Source organism: Homalodisca vitripennis, chromosome 4 (assembly GCF_021130785.1).
Source record: "Homalodisca vitripennis isolate AUS2020 chromosome 4, UT_GWSS_2.1, whole genome shotgun sequence".
NCBI classification, from domain to species: Eukaryota; Metazoa; Arthropoda; class Insecta; order Hemiptera; family Cicadellidae; genus Homalodisca; species Homalodisca vitripennis.
Window position 1 is genome coordinate 203,664,357 of NC_060210.1, and position 17,321 is coordinate 203,681,677.

A 17,321-nucleotide genomic window follows, 5' to 3' on the forward strand; every position below is an offset into this window, starting at 1 on the left:
TAGATGTGGCGTGGTGATGACGAGGAGAGAGTTTATTCTGGTTCACGTAGTCACATCCGAGTCCCATCGAGGGGTGTCCACTGTCATCGAACTCGAAGTTCCTTGTACAGAAATGACACTCCGTGCAAAATCTATAGTTTATTGTTTATAAGTCTGTTGAAGACAAATTTTGCGGACTGACATATGGAGGAGAAATAAAATTTCTCTAGTCCTCGAGTAATTCGCAATCACTGAAATAAGTGATTTTTAATTACAGAGAAGTTACGATAAACATTATCAAAAGACAATATTGTAGAAATTACATTGTCAGTACTGAACTGAAATTGCTGAGAGAACTGGGAGACTCTGATAACTCAGTCGAGTTCAGGGGAAGTCATCGGAGAAAACGGCTCTGAACTGACGGAGGACGTCAATCTGTGTCACTTTCCCTCTACAAGAAAAATTCTACTGAAAATAAATTCATTACACTCAATGCATTTACAGGTTTGTTTTTGGAATAAGCAAGTATGTTCGTCAAACTGTTGCTATGAGCAACGTTAGTAATGTTTTGTTGGCCGCTAATCAAAATTTGTGTGTAAATATCGATTTCGTAAATAACTTCTATATTCATTGCACCGAGCGTATTTACAGTTTTGTTCTGGAATAAGCGAATATGTTGGTCAAGCCGTTGATATGAAAAAGCTATCGATATTGTATGTAGTACAAGACTTACTAGTTGTGGCGTGATGATGACGAGGAGAGAGTTATTCAAGTTCACGTGGTCACTATCGATATTGCCTGTAGTAACACGACTGATAGATGTGGCGTGGTGATGACGAGGAGAGTGTTATTCAGGTTCACGTGGTCACTATCGATATTGCTTGTAGTAACACGACTGGTAGATGTGGCGTGGTGATGACGAGGAGAGAGTTATTCAGGTTCACGTGGTCACTATCGATATTGCCTGTAGTAACACGACTGATAGATGTGGCGTGGTGATGACGAGGAACGAGTTATTCAGGTTCCGTGGTCACTATCGATATTGCCTGTAGTAAACACGACTGATAGATGTGGCGTGGTGATGATGAGGAGAGAGTTATTCAGGTTCACGTGGTCACTATCGATATTGCCTGTAGTAACACGACTTGCAGATGTGGCGTGGGTGATGAAGAGGAGAGAGTTATTCAGGTTCACATGGCCACTATCGATATTGCCTGTAGTAACACGACTTGTAGATGTGGCGTGGTGATGACGAGGAGAGAGTTATTCAGGTTCACGTTGGTCACTATCGATATTGCCTGTAGTAAACACGACTGGTAGAATGTGGCTTGGTGATGATGAGGAGAGAGTTATTCAGGTTCACGTAGTCACTATCGATATTGCCTGTAGTAACACGACTTGCAGATGTGGCGTGGTGCTGAAGAGGGAGAGTGAGTTATTCAGGTTCAACGTGGTCACTATCGATATTGCCTGTCGTAACACGACTTGTAGATGTGGCGTGGTGATGACGAGGAGAGAGTTATTCAGGTTCACGTGGTCACATCCGAGTCCCATCGAGGGGTGGTCCACTGTCATCGAACTCGAAGTTCCTTGTACAGAAATGACACTCCGTGCAAAATCTATAGTTTATTGTTTATAAGTCTGTTGAAGACAATTTTGCGGACTGACATATGGAGAGAAATAATATTTCTCTAGTCCCTCGAGTAATTCGCAATCACTGAAATAAGTGATTTTTAATTACAGAGAAGTTATGATAAACCATTATCAAAAGACAATATTGTAGAAATTACATTGTCAGTACTGAACTGAAATTGCTGAGAGAAACTGGGAGACTCTTGATAACTCAGTCGAGTTCGGGAGAAGTCATCGAGAGAAGAAACGGCTCTGACTGACGGAGGACGTCAATCTGTGGTCACTTTCCCTCTACAAGAAAAATTCTACTGAAAATAAATTTATTACACTCAATGCATTTACAGGTTTGTTTTGGAATAATAAGCAAGTATGTTCGTCAAACTGTTGTATGAGCAACGTTAGTAATGTTTTGTTGGCCGCTAATCAAAAATTTGTGTGTAAATATCGATTTCGTAAATAACTTCTATATTCATTGCACCGAGCGTATTTACAGTTTTGTTCTGGAATAAGCGAATATGATGGTCAAGCGTTGATATGAAAAGCTATCGATATTGTATGTAGTACAAGACTACTAGTTGTGGCGTGTGATGATGACGAGGAGAGAGTTATTCAGGTTCACGTGGTCACTATCGATATTGCCTGTAGTAACACGACTGATAGATGTGGCGTGGTGATGATGAGGAGAGAGTTATTCAGGTTCACGTGGTCACTAATCGATATTGCCATGTTAGTAACACGACTTGCAGATGTGGGCGTGGTGATGAAGAGGAGAGAGTTATTCAGGTTCACATGGCCATATCGATATTGCCTTGTAGTAACACGACTTGTAGATGTGAAATAATGAAATAATGAAAATAATGATTTATTTCTTCCATAAAATTTCAAAATACAAAAATATACATAAGTTTCTTAAGAATAAGCTAACCACGCTGCCAGTAATGTGGTTTAGCTGCATGTAAATTAAATTCAAAGTAATAATACACGTTGTTGTGAGTTCAGTTCACAATAAACAATTTAATAAAAAAAACAGCCAGAATGCCACTCTCTGGGCGCGCTAATATAAATACCTATAATAGTATACAATACAAGATGCAGAATATCATACACAATATCACTGACAGAATAAAAAAACGTAATAGTATCACAACAACATAAAATAAAAAAGGTAAACGAGTAGGATCAAGTAGCCGACATACACAACATAAGAACAAAAATAGTAAATTAAAACTAACCAAAGAAACAAAAAGATTAAATTTTTTAACTTTCAAAAAATAGATAAGAGGATTCGTACAACACAACAGGAGCATTTACTTTAGTACAAAATTAAACCAAAATTGTATTGTTGTTTTCAAAAAGCCATTGTTTTAACTTACGAAGAAATAATTTTAAATTGTTTATGTCTTTTATTTCTGTAGGTAAAAATGTTAAAAAAATTTGGTCCAGAATAGAGAAAACACTGTCTAAAAAATTCTTTGTTGACTTTAGGAATTCTAAAGATTTTACGACTTACATTTCTTGTGTCATACCTCAAAGAATGTGTTCCGTCATTTCCACTTCTCAGGTAGAATAATTTTAGAACTTTAAACACTTAAAGGTGTTGTATAGGTAAGATTTGTAGTTGGCAATATAATGGAAAAGAACTGTCCCGTGGTTTTTTATTTAAAATTATACGTATTATATGATTTTGAAAAAACTCTTAACCTATCATTAATGTTTTTATACGAACCTCCCCAACAAATTAACCGTATTGCAACCTAGATTGAATTAAAGAAAAGTTAGAGTGTTCGTAATAAATTTGGATCACATAGGCGTCTCAAAAAGTAGAAAGTTCTTAGCGTATGCGAAATTTTTTCGATGAAGATTAAGAGTATGTTCGCTCAGTTTAATTTGTCATCCAAAATTAATCCTAAGTAATTAAAATTATCTACCTCTCAATATTCAAACAGTCACAGTTAACCTTAGTGCAATTAGAGTGTGGTATGTAATCGGATATTGAAAGCAAAATCTCTATAGCCAAAATTTATGTACTTCGTTTTTTTTACGTTAATTATCATAAAATTAGAGTTACACCAGTTCTGTAATAAAATCTAAATCTTGATTTATTTTACGGTACCAGGGATTGTGAGTCTTCGTCTGAATAGAAAAGTGCGATATCGTCTGCAAAACGCATTAACCGCACCAGCAAAGGGCTGTTCAAGAAGGTCGTTTATAAAAACTAAGAATAAACGTTGCAAGACATTACAGAGCCTTGAGGGACACCTGTCTTAATAAGCAAAGGTGGACTTAAATTATTTGTAACTCTCACCTGTTGGTATCTATTCGTAAGGAAACTCTTAAACCAGTTCAGGGGAACGCCTCTAATGCCAATTGATTCCAGTTTATTTATTAGCACGTTGTGATTAACAGAAATCGAACGCTTTTCGAAAATCAATGAACAAACCAGTCACTTTTTTGTTTTCATTTAGGCTACTGTAAATTCTGTTTGTTACGTTAATAAGAGCGTCTTCAGTGGATTTACCCTTTATGAATCCATATATTGGATTGGTATTTAAAACATATTTCTATTTAGGTAATTTAACAGTCTAACATTAACTATTTTTTCAATGATCTTCGAAAATACAGAAAGAAGACTGATAGGCCTGAGGTTATCCAATTTAATAGATTTTTCTTTTTTGAATAAGGGGAACGACAATACTTGTTTTCAATTTTGTAGGAAATATACCAGTGTACAAACTTAAATTAATTAGGTTTGTTAAAACGGGGACAATATATTCAGCAATATTCTTGATAAGTTTCAACAGAAAATTGAGTCGTGTCCAGTTGAAACGGTTTGTTTTTCAAGTGTTTTTATAACAGACATAACCTCGTCTTCAGTTGCAGGTGTCATAAAGAATGAATACCGATAGGCTCGAGATGTAGGTGGACTGTCGCTAGGCACAGCTGTTGTCTGACCCTTGACCGCGATAATCAGCTGATGCGATAAAGTGTTTATTTATATCTCAGCTACAGCTCTCACATCAGTCACAACAGTGCCATTATCTAACATAACCTTATCAACAGTTTTGTTTATATTTCCTTCCTGTCAGGCTATTTATATTTTCCATTGTTGAGCAGAATCTCCACTACAAGCGCTAATTTTGTTAGTGTAATGTTTGCATTTTTACGAAGTCTATTTCATTTTTTAAATTATTGCAAAATCTGTTATAATAGTTTTTAAAAGCACTGTCATAAGGTCTCTTTCTAAATGTTCTATGTAACTTCCTTCTTGTTTCTATTTTATTAATTAACTGAAGTGTGATCCAAGGACTGGTAAGTTTTGCTTTACCTTAATTTACTATTTCCATTACTGCATGCACTGCTGCTACTGATAACATCAGATAAAATACCTATAAAAGTATCGTAGCTTGAATCTACATCCCTGGATCGACAACAATCACCCCAATTTATATTCATTAACTTATGTTTAACCATATTATAGTCTATATTATTCCTAAAATTTATTTTTGTTTTTTCATGCATATTACTTAAAGTACAATTTTCTACTAAAACTAAGACCTAAACATACAGTGATCGGTTATACCATTATCAAACACATTACTTCTAAATATATCTATTCTTCTGTTCTTAATAAAAATGTGGTCAATACAAGAGCTGGAAATACTTGATATTCGTGTAGGTGAATTAACCATTGAAAAAAATCCAAAAACTGTCCATTAGGCTCAAATAATCTTGTGTATTTCCGTTATTATCCAGTATATTTTAGATTTATATCGCCTATATTTATTGTATCATTATTCAGAAGAGGCAAGATATTTGCTAAGTCATCAATGAATTCACTTTCTGAGTACTTCTGTAATCTATATAAACATACTAATCTAAAAAAAATAACCTAAACAGCTTACATTTAGAGACAACAAGTCAGCAGTAACCATATCCATTTCAACCTTATCAACTACAAAACCATTTTCAACATAGCACACTACTCCACCGGATCTATATGTGTTGTTACATGAAGCAAAAAATTGGTAACTGGGAATTATTATAGAGATGGAGTTCGTCACTTCCAATCCAGACTTCACTCAAAATAATAAAATCTAATTTGTTCTGAATTTGGCTAATTTCTGCAAGTAGAGTATTAAAGTTTTTTCTAAGGCTTCTTATGTTTGCGTATATTATATTGAAGCCTGATTTTTTATTGGCACCAAAGAGTCTTTAAGAGAACATATTATAATCCTGATTGTTTGTATCCAACATCAAACAGTTAGTGTAATATTAGTGGAACTTAATAAGTAGTAACAATATTCCAGGTTTTAAAACAAAAATATAGAGCAAACCCCAGACGAGTAATTTATAAGTCTAAATTTACTTATTAGATAAACACACAACATAACATTTAAGCTTACTTGAGTTTTTCAATGTCATCATTGGTCACAATCTTCTGGCATTTTTCCCTTCACTTTTCCTAACAAAAAAATTTTCCATCTCTACTCAGGCGAACTTGTAGCCTATGTTCCTTACATTTTATCTTTAGCTTTGATAAGAACCTTTTGTTTTCCGGGGACAGATGATCACTGATGAAGACCCTTTGATCGGGAAAAGTTTGGATTTACCTGTTTAGCATTTAAATTTCTCTTTTCTCTGTATTTGGTAATCCAAGTGTCCTTTAATGCCTTCCTTTGGAACTGGACTATTTATGGATGGTCTGTTCGCTGCCTGCTGTATGACGGTATGCGGTGGGAAGCCGAGATATGACTATCTTCCAGCTCTACGCCTATCGTTTGGCTCACATCCCTTCAGTATGTCGAGTATGTTTTCATTAGGCGATGATGGTAATCCGCTGATCTATATTATTTTTCCTAGTATACTGCTCAAGAGATCTCACTCTCACTAATTACTTTCAATTGCTTATTTTCTTTCCTTACCAAGGCTAGTTCATTTTTAATTTCTTTCATGATTGGTATTGTAGAGTCTGTTTTATCAGACATAACTTCAACTGATGCACGGAGTTCACTCATCTCCTTTCTTAGGTTGGCAAGTTCCTCAGAGATCTTAATTAGGCAATCAGTATCAATGTTTTAGTTCATTACTCACGTTAGGTTGGTCAGGTTGAGATGATCTGCAGATTTTACACTTCCAGTCCTTGTAAGACCTTGTCTTTCTGCCCTCTAGATCAGTCTTAATGCACTTTATATGGAAACTAACCTCACAACCACCGGAGCATATAACCTCACTTCCATCTTTTGATAGTTGATCTTTACAGACGCCACAGATTGATGACATTTTTACTTATTTACAGTTATTATCCACTTTAACACGTAATATTTAAAACGATATTAGTGAACAAAACTATCAACTGCAGTATATAGAAATGATGTATTGAGAGCGAGGCAACAGAGCTGTTGACTGCGCGGCTGCCTGAGGCTGAACTGATTGTGGCGTGGTGATGACGAGGAGAGAGTTATTCAGGTTCACGTGGTCACTATCGATATTGCCTGTAGTAAACACGACTGGTAGATGTGGCTTGGTGATGATGAGGGAGAGAGTTATTCAGGTTCCACGTAGTCACTATCGATATTGCTGTAGTAACACGACTTGCAGATGTGGCGTGGTGATGATGAGGAGAGAGTTATTCAGGTTCACGTGGTCACTATCGATATTGCCTGTAGTAACAAGACTGGTAGATGTGGCGTGGTGATGATGAGGAGAGAGTTATTCAGGTCACGTGGTCACTATCGATATTGCCTGTAGTAACACGACTTGCAGATGTGGCGTGGTGATGAAGAGGAGAGAGTTATTCAGGTTCACGTGGTCACTATCGATATTGCCTGTCGTAACACGACTGATAGATGTGGCGTGGTGATGACGAGGAGAGAGTTATTCAGGTTCACGTAGTCACATCCGAGTCCCATCGAGGGGTGTCCACTGTCATCGAACTCGAAGTTCCTTGTACAGAAATGACACTCCGTGCAAAATCTATAGTTTATTGTTTATAAGTCTGTTGAAGACAATTTTGCGGACTGACATATGGAGAGAAATAATATTTCTCTAGTCCCTCGAGTAATTCGCAATCACTGAAATAAGTGATTTTTAATTACAGAGAAGTTATGATAAACATTATCAAAAGACAATATTGTAGAAATTACATTGTCAGTACTGAACTGAAATTGCTGAGAGAACTGGGAGACTCTGATAACTCAGTCGAGTTCGGGGGAAGTCATCGGAGAAACGGCTGACTGACGGAGGACGTCAATCTGTGTCACTTTCCCTCTACAAGAAAAATTCTACTGAAAATAAATTCATTACACTCAATGCATTTACAGGTTTGTTTTGGAATAAGCAAGTATGTTCGTCAAACTGTTGCTATGAGCAACGTTAGTAATGTTTTGTTGGCCGCTAATCAAAATTTGTGTGTAAATATCGATTTCGTAAATAACTTCTATATTCATTGCACCGAGCGTATTTACAGTTTTGTTCTGGAATAAGCGAATATGTTGGTCAAGCCGTTGATATGAAAAGCTATCGATATTGTATGTAGTACAAGACTACTAGTTGTGGCGTGATGATGACGAGGAGAGAGTTATTCAGGTTCACGTGGTCACTATCGATATTGCCTGTAGTAACACGACTGATAGATGTGGCGTGGTGATGACGAGGAAAGTGTTATTCAGGTTCACGTGGTCACTATCGATATTGCCTGTAGTAACACGACTGGTAGATGTGGCGTGGTGATGACGAGGAGAGAGTTATTCAGGTTCACGTGGCCTTTATCGATATTGCCTGTAGTAACAAGACTTGCAGATGTGGCGTGGTGATGACGAGGAGAGAGTTATTCAGGTTCACGTGGTCACTATCGATATTGCCTGTAGTAACACGACTGATAGATGTGGCGTGGTGATGACGAGGAGAGAGTTATTCAGGTTCACGTAGTCACATCCGAGTCCCATCGAGGGGTGTCCACTGTCATCGAACTCGAAGTTCCTTGTACAGAAATGACACTCCGTGCAAAATCTATAGTTTATTGTTTATAAGTCTGTTGAAGACAATTTTGCGGACTGACATATGGAGAGAAATAAAATTTCTCTAGTCCCTCGAGTAATTCGCAATCACTGAAATAAGTGATTTTTAATTACAGAGAAGTTATGATAAACATTATCAAAAGACAATATTGTAGAAATTACATTGTCAGTACTGAACTGAAATTGCTGAGAGAACTGGGAGACTCTGATAACTCAGTCGAGTTCAGGGGAAGTCATCGGAGAAACGGCTGACTGACGGAGGACGTCAATCTGTGTCACTTTCCCTCTACAAGAAAAATTCTACTGAAAATAAATTCATTACACTCAATGCATTTACAGGTTTGTTTTGGAATAAGCAAGTATGTTCGTCAAACTGTTGCTATGAGCAACGTTAGTAATGTTTTGTTGGCCGCTAATCAAAATTTGTGTGTAAATATCGATTTCGTAAATAACTTCTATATTCATTGCACCGAGCGTATTTACAGTTTTGTTCTGGAATAAGCGAATATGTTGGTCAAGCCGTTGATATGAAAAGCTATCGATATTGTATGTAGTACAAGACTACTAGTTGTGGCGTGATGATGACGAGGAGAGAGTTATTCAGGTTCACGTGGTCACTATCGATATTGCCTGTAGTAACACGACTGATAGATGTGGCGTGGTGATGACGAGGAGAGTGTTATTCAGGTTCACGTGGTCACTATCGATATTGCCTGTATGAACACGACTGGTAGATGTGGCGTGGTGATGACGAGGAGAGAGTTATTCAGGTTCACGTGGTCACTATCGATATTGCCTGTAGTAACACGACTGATAGATGTGGCGTGGTGATGACGAGGAACGAGTTATTCAGGTTCACGTGGTCACTATCGATATTGCCTGTAGTAACACGACTTGCAGATGTGGCGTGGTGATGAAGAGGAGAGAGTTATTCAGGTTCACGTGGTCACTATCGATATTGCCTGTAGTAACACGACTGGTAGATGTGGCGTGGTGATGATGAGGAGAGAGTTATTCAGGTTCACGTGGTCACTATCGATTTTGCCTGTAGTAACAAGACTGGTAGATGTGGCGTGGTGATGATGAGGAGAGAGTTATTCAGATTCACGTGGTCACTATCGATATCGCCTGTAGTAACAAGACTGGTAGATGTGGCGTAGTGATGATGAGGAGAGAGTTATTCAGGTTCACGTGGTCACTATCGATATTGCCTGTAGTAACAAGACTGGTAGATGTGGCGTGGTGATGATGAGGAGAGAGTTATTCAGGTTCACGTGGTCACTATCGATATTGCCTGTAGTAACACGACTTGCAGATGTGGCGTGGTGATGAAGAGGAGAGAGTTATTCAGGTTCACATGGCCACTATCGATATTGCCTGTAGTAACACGACTTGTAGATGTGGCGTGGTGATGACGAGGAGAGAGTTATTCAGGTTCACGTGGTCACTATCGATATTGCCTGTAGTAACACGACTGGTATATGTGGCGTGGTGATGACGAGGAGAGAGTTATTCAGGTTCACGTGGTCACTATCGATATTGCCTGTAGTAACAATACTGGTATATGTGGCGTGGTGATGACGAGGAGAGAGTTATTCAGGTTCACGTGGTCACTATCGATATTGCCTGTAGTAACAAGACTGGTAGATGTGGCGTGGTGATGATGAGGAGAGAGTTATTCAGGTTCACGTGGTCACTATCGATATTGCCTGTAGTAACAAGACTGATAGATGTGGCGTGGTGATGATGAGGAGAGAGTTATTCAGGTTCACGTGGTCACTATCGATATTGCCTGTAGTAACACGACTGATAGATGTGGCGTGGTGATGACGAGGAGAGAGTTATTCAGGTTCACGTGGTCACTATCGATATTGCCTGTAGTAACACGACTGGTAGATGTGGCGTGGTGATGATGAGGAGAGAGTTATTCAGGTTCACGTGGTCACTATCGATATTGCCTGTAGTAACAAGACTTGCAGATGTGGCGTGGTGATGACGAGGAGACGAGTTATTCAGGTTCACGTGGTCACTATCGATATTGCCTGTAGTAACACGACTGATAGATGTGGCGTGGTGATGACGAGGAGAGAGTTATTCAGGTTCACGTGGTCACTATCGATATTGCCTGTAGTAACACGACTTGCAGATGTGGCGTGGTGATGATGATGACAGAGTTATTCAGGTTCACGTGGTCACTATCGATATTGCCTGTAGTAACACGACTGATAGATGTGGCGTGGTGATGATGATGAGAGAGGTATTCCGGTTCACGTGGTCACTATCGATATTGCCTGTAGTAACAAGACTGGTAGATGTGGCGTGGTGATGATGAGGAGAGAGTTTATTCAGGTTCACGTGGTCACTATCGATATTGCCTGTAGTAACAAGACTGGTAGATGTGGCGTGGTGATGACGAGGAGAGAGTTATTCAGGTTCACGTGGTCACTATCGATATTTCATGTAGTAACACGACTTGCAGATGTGGCGTGGTGATGACGAGGAGAGAGTTATTCAGGTTCACGTAGTCACTATCGATATTGCCTGTAGTAACACGACTTGCGGATGTGGCGTGGTGATGACGAAGAGAGAGTTATTCGGGTTCGCGTGGTCACTATCGATATTGCCTGTAGTAACAAGACTGATAGATGTGGCGTGGTGATGACGAGGAGAGAGTTATTCAGGTTCACGTGGTCACTATCGATATTGCCTGTAGTAACAAGACTGATAGATGTGGCGTGGTGATGACGAGGAGAGAGTTATTCAGGTTCACGTGGTCACTATCGATATTGCCTGTAGTAACACGACTGATAGATGTGGCGTGGTGATGACGAGGAGAGAGTTATTCAGGTTTAGGTGGTCACTATCGATATTGCCTGTAGTAACACGACTGATAGGTGTGGCGTGGTGATGATGAGGAGAGAGTTATTCAGGTTCACGTGGTCACTATCGATATTGCCTGTAGTAACACGACTGATAGATGTGGCGTGGTGATGACGAGGAGAGAGTTATTCAGGTTTCACGTGGTCACTATCGATATTCCCTGTAGTAACAAGACTGGTAGATGTGGCGTGGTGATGATGAGGAGAGAGTTATTCAGGTTCACGTGGTCACTATCGATATTGCCTGTAGTAACAAGACTGGTAGATGTGGCGTGGTGATGACGAGGAGAGAGTTATTCAGGTTCACGTGGTCACTATCGATATTGCCTGTAGTAACACGACTGATAGATGTGGCGTGGTGATGACGAGGAGAGAGTTATTCAGGTTCACGTGGTCACTATCGATATTGCCTGTAGTAACAAGACTAGTAGATGTGGCGTGGTGATGACGAGGAGAGAGTTATTCAGGTTCACGTGGTCACTATCGATATTGCCTGTAGTAACACGACTGGTAGATGTAGCGTGGTGATGATGAGGAGAGAGTTATTCAGGTTCACGTGGTCACTATCGATTTTGCCTGTAGTAACAAGACTGGTAGATGTGGCGTGGTGATGATGAGGAGAGAGTTATTCAGATTCACGTGGTCACTATCGATATCGCCTGTAGTAACAAGACTGGTAGATGTGGCGTGGTGATGATGAGGAGAGAGTTATTCAGGTTCACGTGGTCACTATCGATATCGCCTGTAGTAACAAGACTGGTAGATGTGGCGTGGTGATGATGAGGAGAGAGTTATTCAGGTTCACGTGGTCACTATCGATATTGCCTGTAGTAACAAGACTGGTAGATGTGGCGTGGTGATGATGAGGAGAGAGTTATTCAGATTCACGTGGTCACTATCGATATCGCCTGTAGTAACAAGACTGGTAGATGTGGCGTGGTGATGATGAGGAGAGAGTTATTCAGGTTCACGTGGTCACTATCGATATCGCCTGTAGTAACAAGACTGGTAGATGTGGCGTGGTGATGATGAGGAGAGAGTTATTCAGGTTCACGTGGTCACTATCGATATTGCCTGTAGTAACAAGACTGGTAGATGTGGCGTGGTGATGATGAGGAGAGAGTTATTCAGGTTCACGTGGTCACTATCGATATTGCCTGTAGTAACACGACTTGCAGATGTGGCGTGGCGATGAAGAGGAGAGAGTTATTCAGGTTCACATGGCCACTATCGATATTGCCTGTAGTAACACGACTTGTAGATGTGGCGTGGTGATGACGAGGAGAGAGTTATTCAGGTTCACGTGGTCACTATCGATATTGCCTGTAGTAACACGACTGGTATATGTGGCGTGGTGATGATGAGGAGAGAGTTATTCAGGTTCACGTGGTCACTATCGATATTGCCTGTAGTAACAAGACTGGTAGATGTGGCGTGGTGATGATGAGGAGAGAGTTATTCAGGTTCACGTGGTCACTATCGATATTGCCTGTAGTAACAAGACTGGTAGATGTGGCGTGGTGATGATGAGGAGAGAGTTATTCAGGTTCACGTGGTCACTATCGATATTGCCTGTAGTAACACGACTTGCAGATGTGGCGTGGTGATGATGATGAGAGAGTTATTCAGGTTCACGTGGTCACTATCGATATTGCCTGTAGTAACACGACTGATAGATGTGGCGTGGTGATGATGATGAGAGAGGTATTCCGGTTCACGTGGTCACTATCGATATTGCCTGTAGTAACAAGACTGGTAGATGTGGCGTGGTGATGATGAGGAGAGAGTTATTCAGGTTCACGTGGTCACTATCGATATTGCCTGTAGTAACAAGACTGGTAGATGTGGCGTGGTGATGACGAGGAGAGAGTTATTCAGGTTCACGTGGTCACTATCGATATTTCATGTAGTAACACGACTTGCAGATGTGGCGTGGTGATGACGAGGAGAGAGTTATTCAGGTTCACGTGGTCACTATCGATATTGCCTGTAGTAACACGACTGATAGATGTGGCGTGGTGATGACGAGGAGAGAGTTATTCAGGTTTAGGTGGTCACTATCGATATTGCCTGTAGTAACACGACTGATAGGTGTGGCGTGGTGATGATGAGGAGAGAGTTATTCAGGTTCACGTGGTCACTATCGATTTTGCCTGTAGTAACAAGACTGGTAGATGTGGCGTGGTGATGATGAGGAGAGAGTTATTCAGATTCACGTGGTCACTATCGATATCGCCTGTAGTAACAAGACTGGTAGATGTGGCGTGGTGATGATGAGGAGAGAGTTATTCAGGTTCACGTGGTCACTATCGATATCGCCTGTAGTAACAAGACTGGTAGATGTGGCGTGGTGATGATGAGGAGAGAGTTATTCAGGTTCACGTGGTCACTATCGATTTTGCCTGTAGTAACAAGACTGGTAGATGTGGCGTGGTGATAATGAGGAGAGAGTTATTCAGATTCACGTGGTCACTATCGATATCGCCTGTAGTAACAAGACTGGTAGATGTGGCGTGGTGATGATGAGGAGAGAGTTATTCAGGTTCACGTGGTCACTATCGATATCGCCTGTAGTAACAAGACTGGTAGATGTGGCGTGGTGATGATGAGGAGAGAGTTATTCAGGTTCACGTGGTCACTATCGATATTGCCTGTAGTAACAAGACTGGTAGATGTGGCGTGGTGATGATGAGGAGAGAGTTATTCAGGTTCACGTGGTCACTATCGATATTGCCTGTAGTAACACGACTTGCAGATGTGGCGTGGTGATGAAGAGGAGAGAGTTATTCAGGTTCACATGGCCACTATCGATATTGCCTGTAGTAACACGACTTGTAGGATGTGGCGTGGTGATGACGAGGAGAGAGTTATTCAGGTTCACGTGGTCACTATCGATATTGCCTGTAGTAACACGACTGGTAGATGTGGCGTGGTGATGATGAGGAGAGAGTTATTCAGGTTCACGTGGTCACTATCGATATTGCCTGTAGTAACAAGACTGGTAGATGTGGCGTGGTGATGATGAGGAGAGAGTTATTCAGGTTCACGTGGTCACTATCGATATTGCCTGTAGTAACAAGACTGGTAGATGTGGCGTGGTGATGATGAGGAGAGAGTTATTCAGGTCACGTGGTCACTATCGATATTGCCTGTAGTAACACGACTTGCAGATGTGGCGTGGTGATTATGATGAGAGAGTTATTCAGGTTCACGTGGTCACTATCGATATTGCCTGTAGTAACACGACTGATAGATGTGGCGTGGTGATGACGAGGAGAGAGGTATTCAGGTTCACGTGGTCACTATCGATATTGCCTGTAGTAACAAGACTGGTAGATGTGGCGTGGTGATGACGAGGAGAGAGTTATTCAGGTTCACGTGGTCACTATCGATATTGCCTGTAGTAACAAGACTGGTAGATGTGGCGTGGTGATGACGAGGAGAGAGTTATTCAGGTTCACGTGGTCACTATCGATATTTCATGTAGTAACACGACTTGCAGATGTGGCGTGGTGATGACGAGGAGAGAGTTATTCAGGTTCACGTAGTCACTATCGATATTGCCTGTAGTAACACGACTTGCGGATGTGGCGTGGTGATGACGAAGAGAGAGTTATTCAGGTTCGCGTGGTCACTATCGATATTGCCTGTAGTAACAAGACTGATAGATGTGGCGTGGTGATGACGAGGAGAGAGTTATTCAGGTTCACGTGGTCACTATCGATATTGCCTGTAGTAACAAGACTGATAGATGTGGCGTGGTGATGACGAGGAGAGAGTTATTCAGGTTCACGTGGTCACTATCGATATTGCCTGTAGTAACACGACTGATAGATGTGGCGTGGTGATGACGAGGAGAGAGTTATTCAGGTTTAGGTGGTCACTATCGATATTGCCTGTAGTAACACGACTGATAGGTGTGGCGTGGTGATGATGAGGAGAGAGTTATTCAGGTTCACGTGGTCACTATCGATATTGCCTGTAGTAACATGACTGATAGATGTGGCGTGGTGATGACGAGGAGAGAGTTATTCAGGTTCACGTGGTCACTATCGATATTCCCTGTAGTAACAAGACTGGTAGATGTGGCGTGGTGATGATGAGGAGAGAGTTATTCAGGTTCACGTGGTCACTATCGATATTGCCTGTAGTAACAAGACTGGTAGATGTGGCGTGGTGATGACGAGGAGAGAGTTATTCAGGTTCACGTGGTCACTATCGATATTGCCTGTAGTAGCAAGACTGGTAGATGTGGCGTGGTGATGATGAGGAGAGAGTTATTCAGGTTCACGTGGTCACTATCGATATTGCCTGTAGTAACAAGACTGGTAGATGTGGCGTGGTGATGACGAGGAGAGAGTTATTCAGGTTCACGTGGTCACTATCGATATTGCCTGTAGTAACACGACTGATAGATGTGGCGTGGTGATGACGAGGAGAGAGTTATTCAGGTTCACGTGGTCACTATCGATATTGCCTGTAGTAACAAGACTGGTAGATGTGGCGTGGTGATGACGAGGAGAGAGTTATTCAGGTTCACGTGGTCACTATCGATATTGCCTGTAGTAACAAGACTGGTAGATGTGGCGTGGTGATGATGAGGAGAGAGTTATTCAGGTTTACGTGGTCACTATCGATATTGCCTGTAGTAACACGACTGGTAGATGTGGCGTGGTGATGATGAGGAGAGAGTTATTCAGGTTCACGTGGTCACTATCGATATTGCCTGTAGTAACAAGACTGGTAGATGTGGCGTGGTGATGACGAGGAGAGAGTTATTCAGGTTCACGTGGTCACTATCGATATTGCCTGTAGTAGCAAGACTGGTAGATGTGGCGTGGTGATGACGAGGAGAGAGTTATTCAGGTTCACGTGGTCACTATCGATATTGCCTGTAGTAACAAGACTGGTAGATGTGGCGTGGTGATGACGAGGAGAGAGTTATTCAGGTTCACGTGGTCACTATCGATATTGCCTGTAGTAACAAGACTGATAGATGTGGCGTGGTGATGACGAGGAGAGAGTTATTCAGGTTCACGTGGTCACTATCGATATTGCCTGTAGTAACAAGACTGGTAGATGTGGCGTGGTGATGACGAGGAGAGAGAGTTATTCAGGTTCACGTGGTCACTATCGATATTGCCTGTAGTAACAAGACTGGTAGATGTGGCGTGGTGATGACGAGGAGAGAGTTATTCAGGTTCACGTGGTCACTATCGATATTGCCTGTAGTAACAAGACTGGTATATGTGGCGTGGTGATGACGAGGAGAGAGTTATTCAGGTCACGTGGTCACTATCGATCCTACCTGTTGCAGACTCTTTTCTGTCTCCGCTACTTTGACAGTGTATGGGGAACATTTATTACTCTTATATCGTGCAAAGCACTGTTTGGAATCCCCGCGGGGGGTTATATAATATTTTGTCGTTTTAAATTAAACTTTGTTAATATTTTCTTCTATAAGCTATTACCTTATTGTTAGGTAATCAATTATATTTAATATATATTTGAATTTTGGTATTTTTAAAATGCACACAAAATATAAAATTTGGAGAGCTCTGCTAACTGATTTTCTAGTTCAATTGCATACTGTATTATTAAATTATCGGAATAATTTTCGCATTATATAATAAATGAGCGAAACTGTGTAAGTAAATTTTGATTATATTTCTTAACTATATTAGAATTATTTGGTATTATTTAAATATTTAAAATCAAATATTGCTTTTAATGTTTGGTATTTGACACAGAGAAAAAGCCATATGTTCTTGCTATTATAGAATTTAGTATACACACAACACAGGTTGCTTATGGG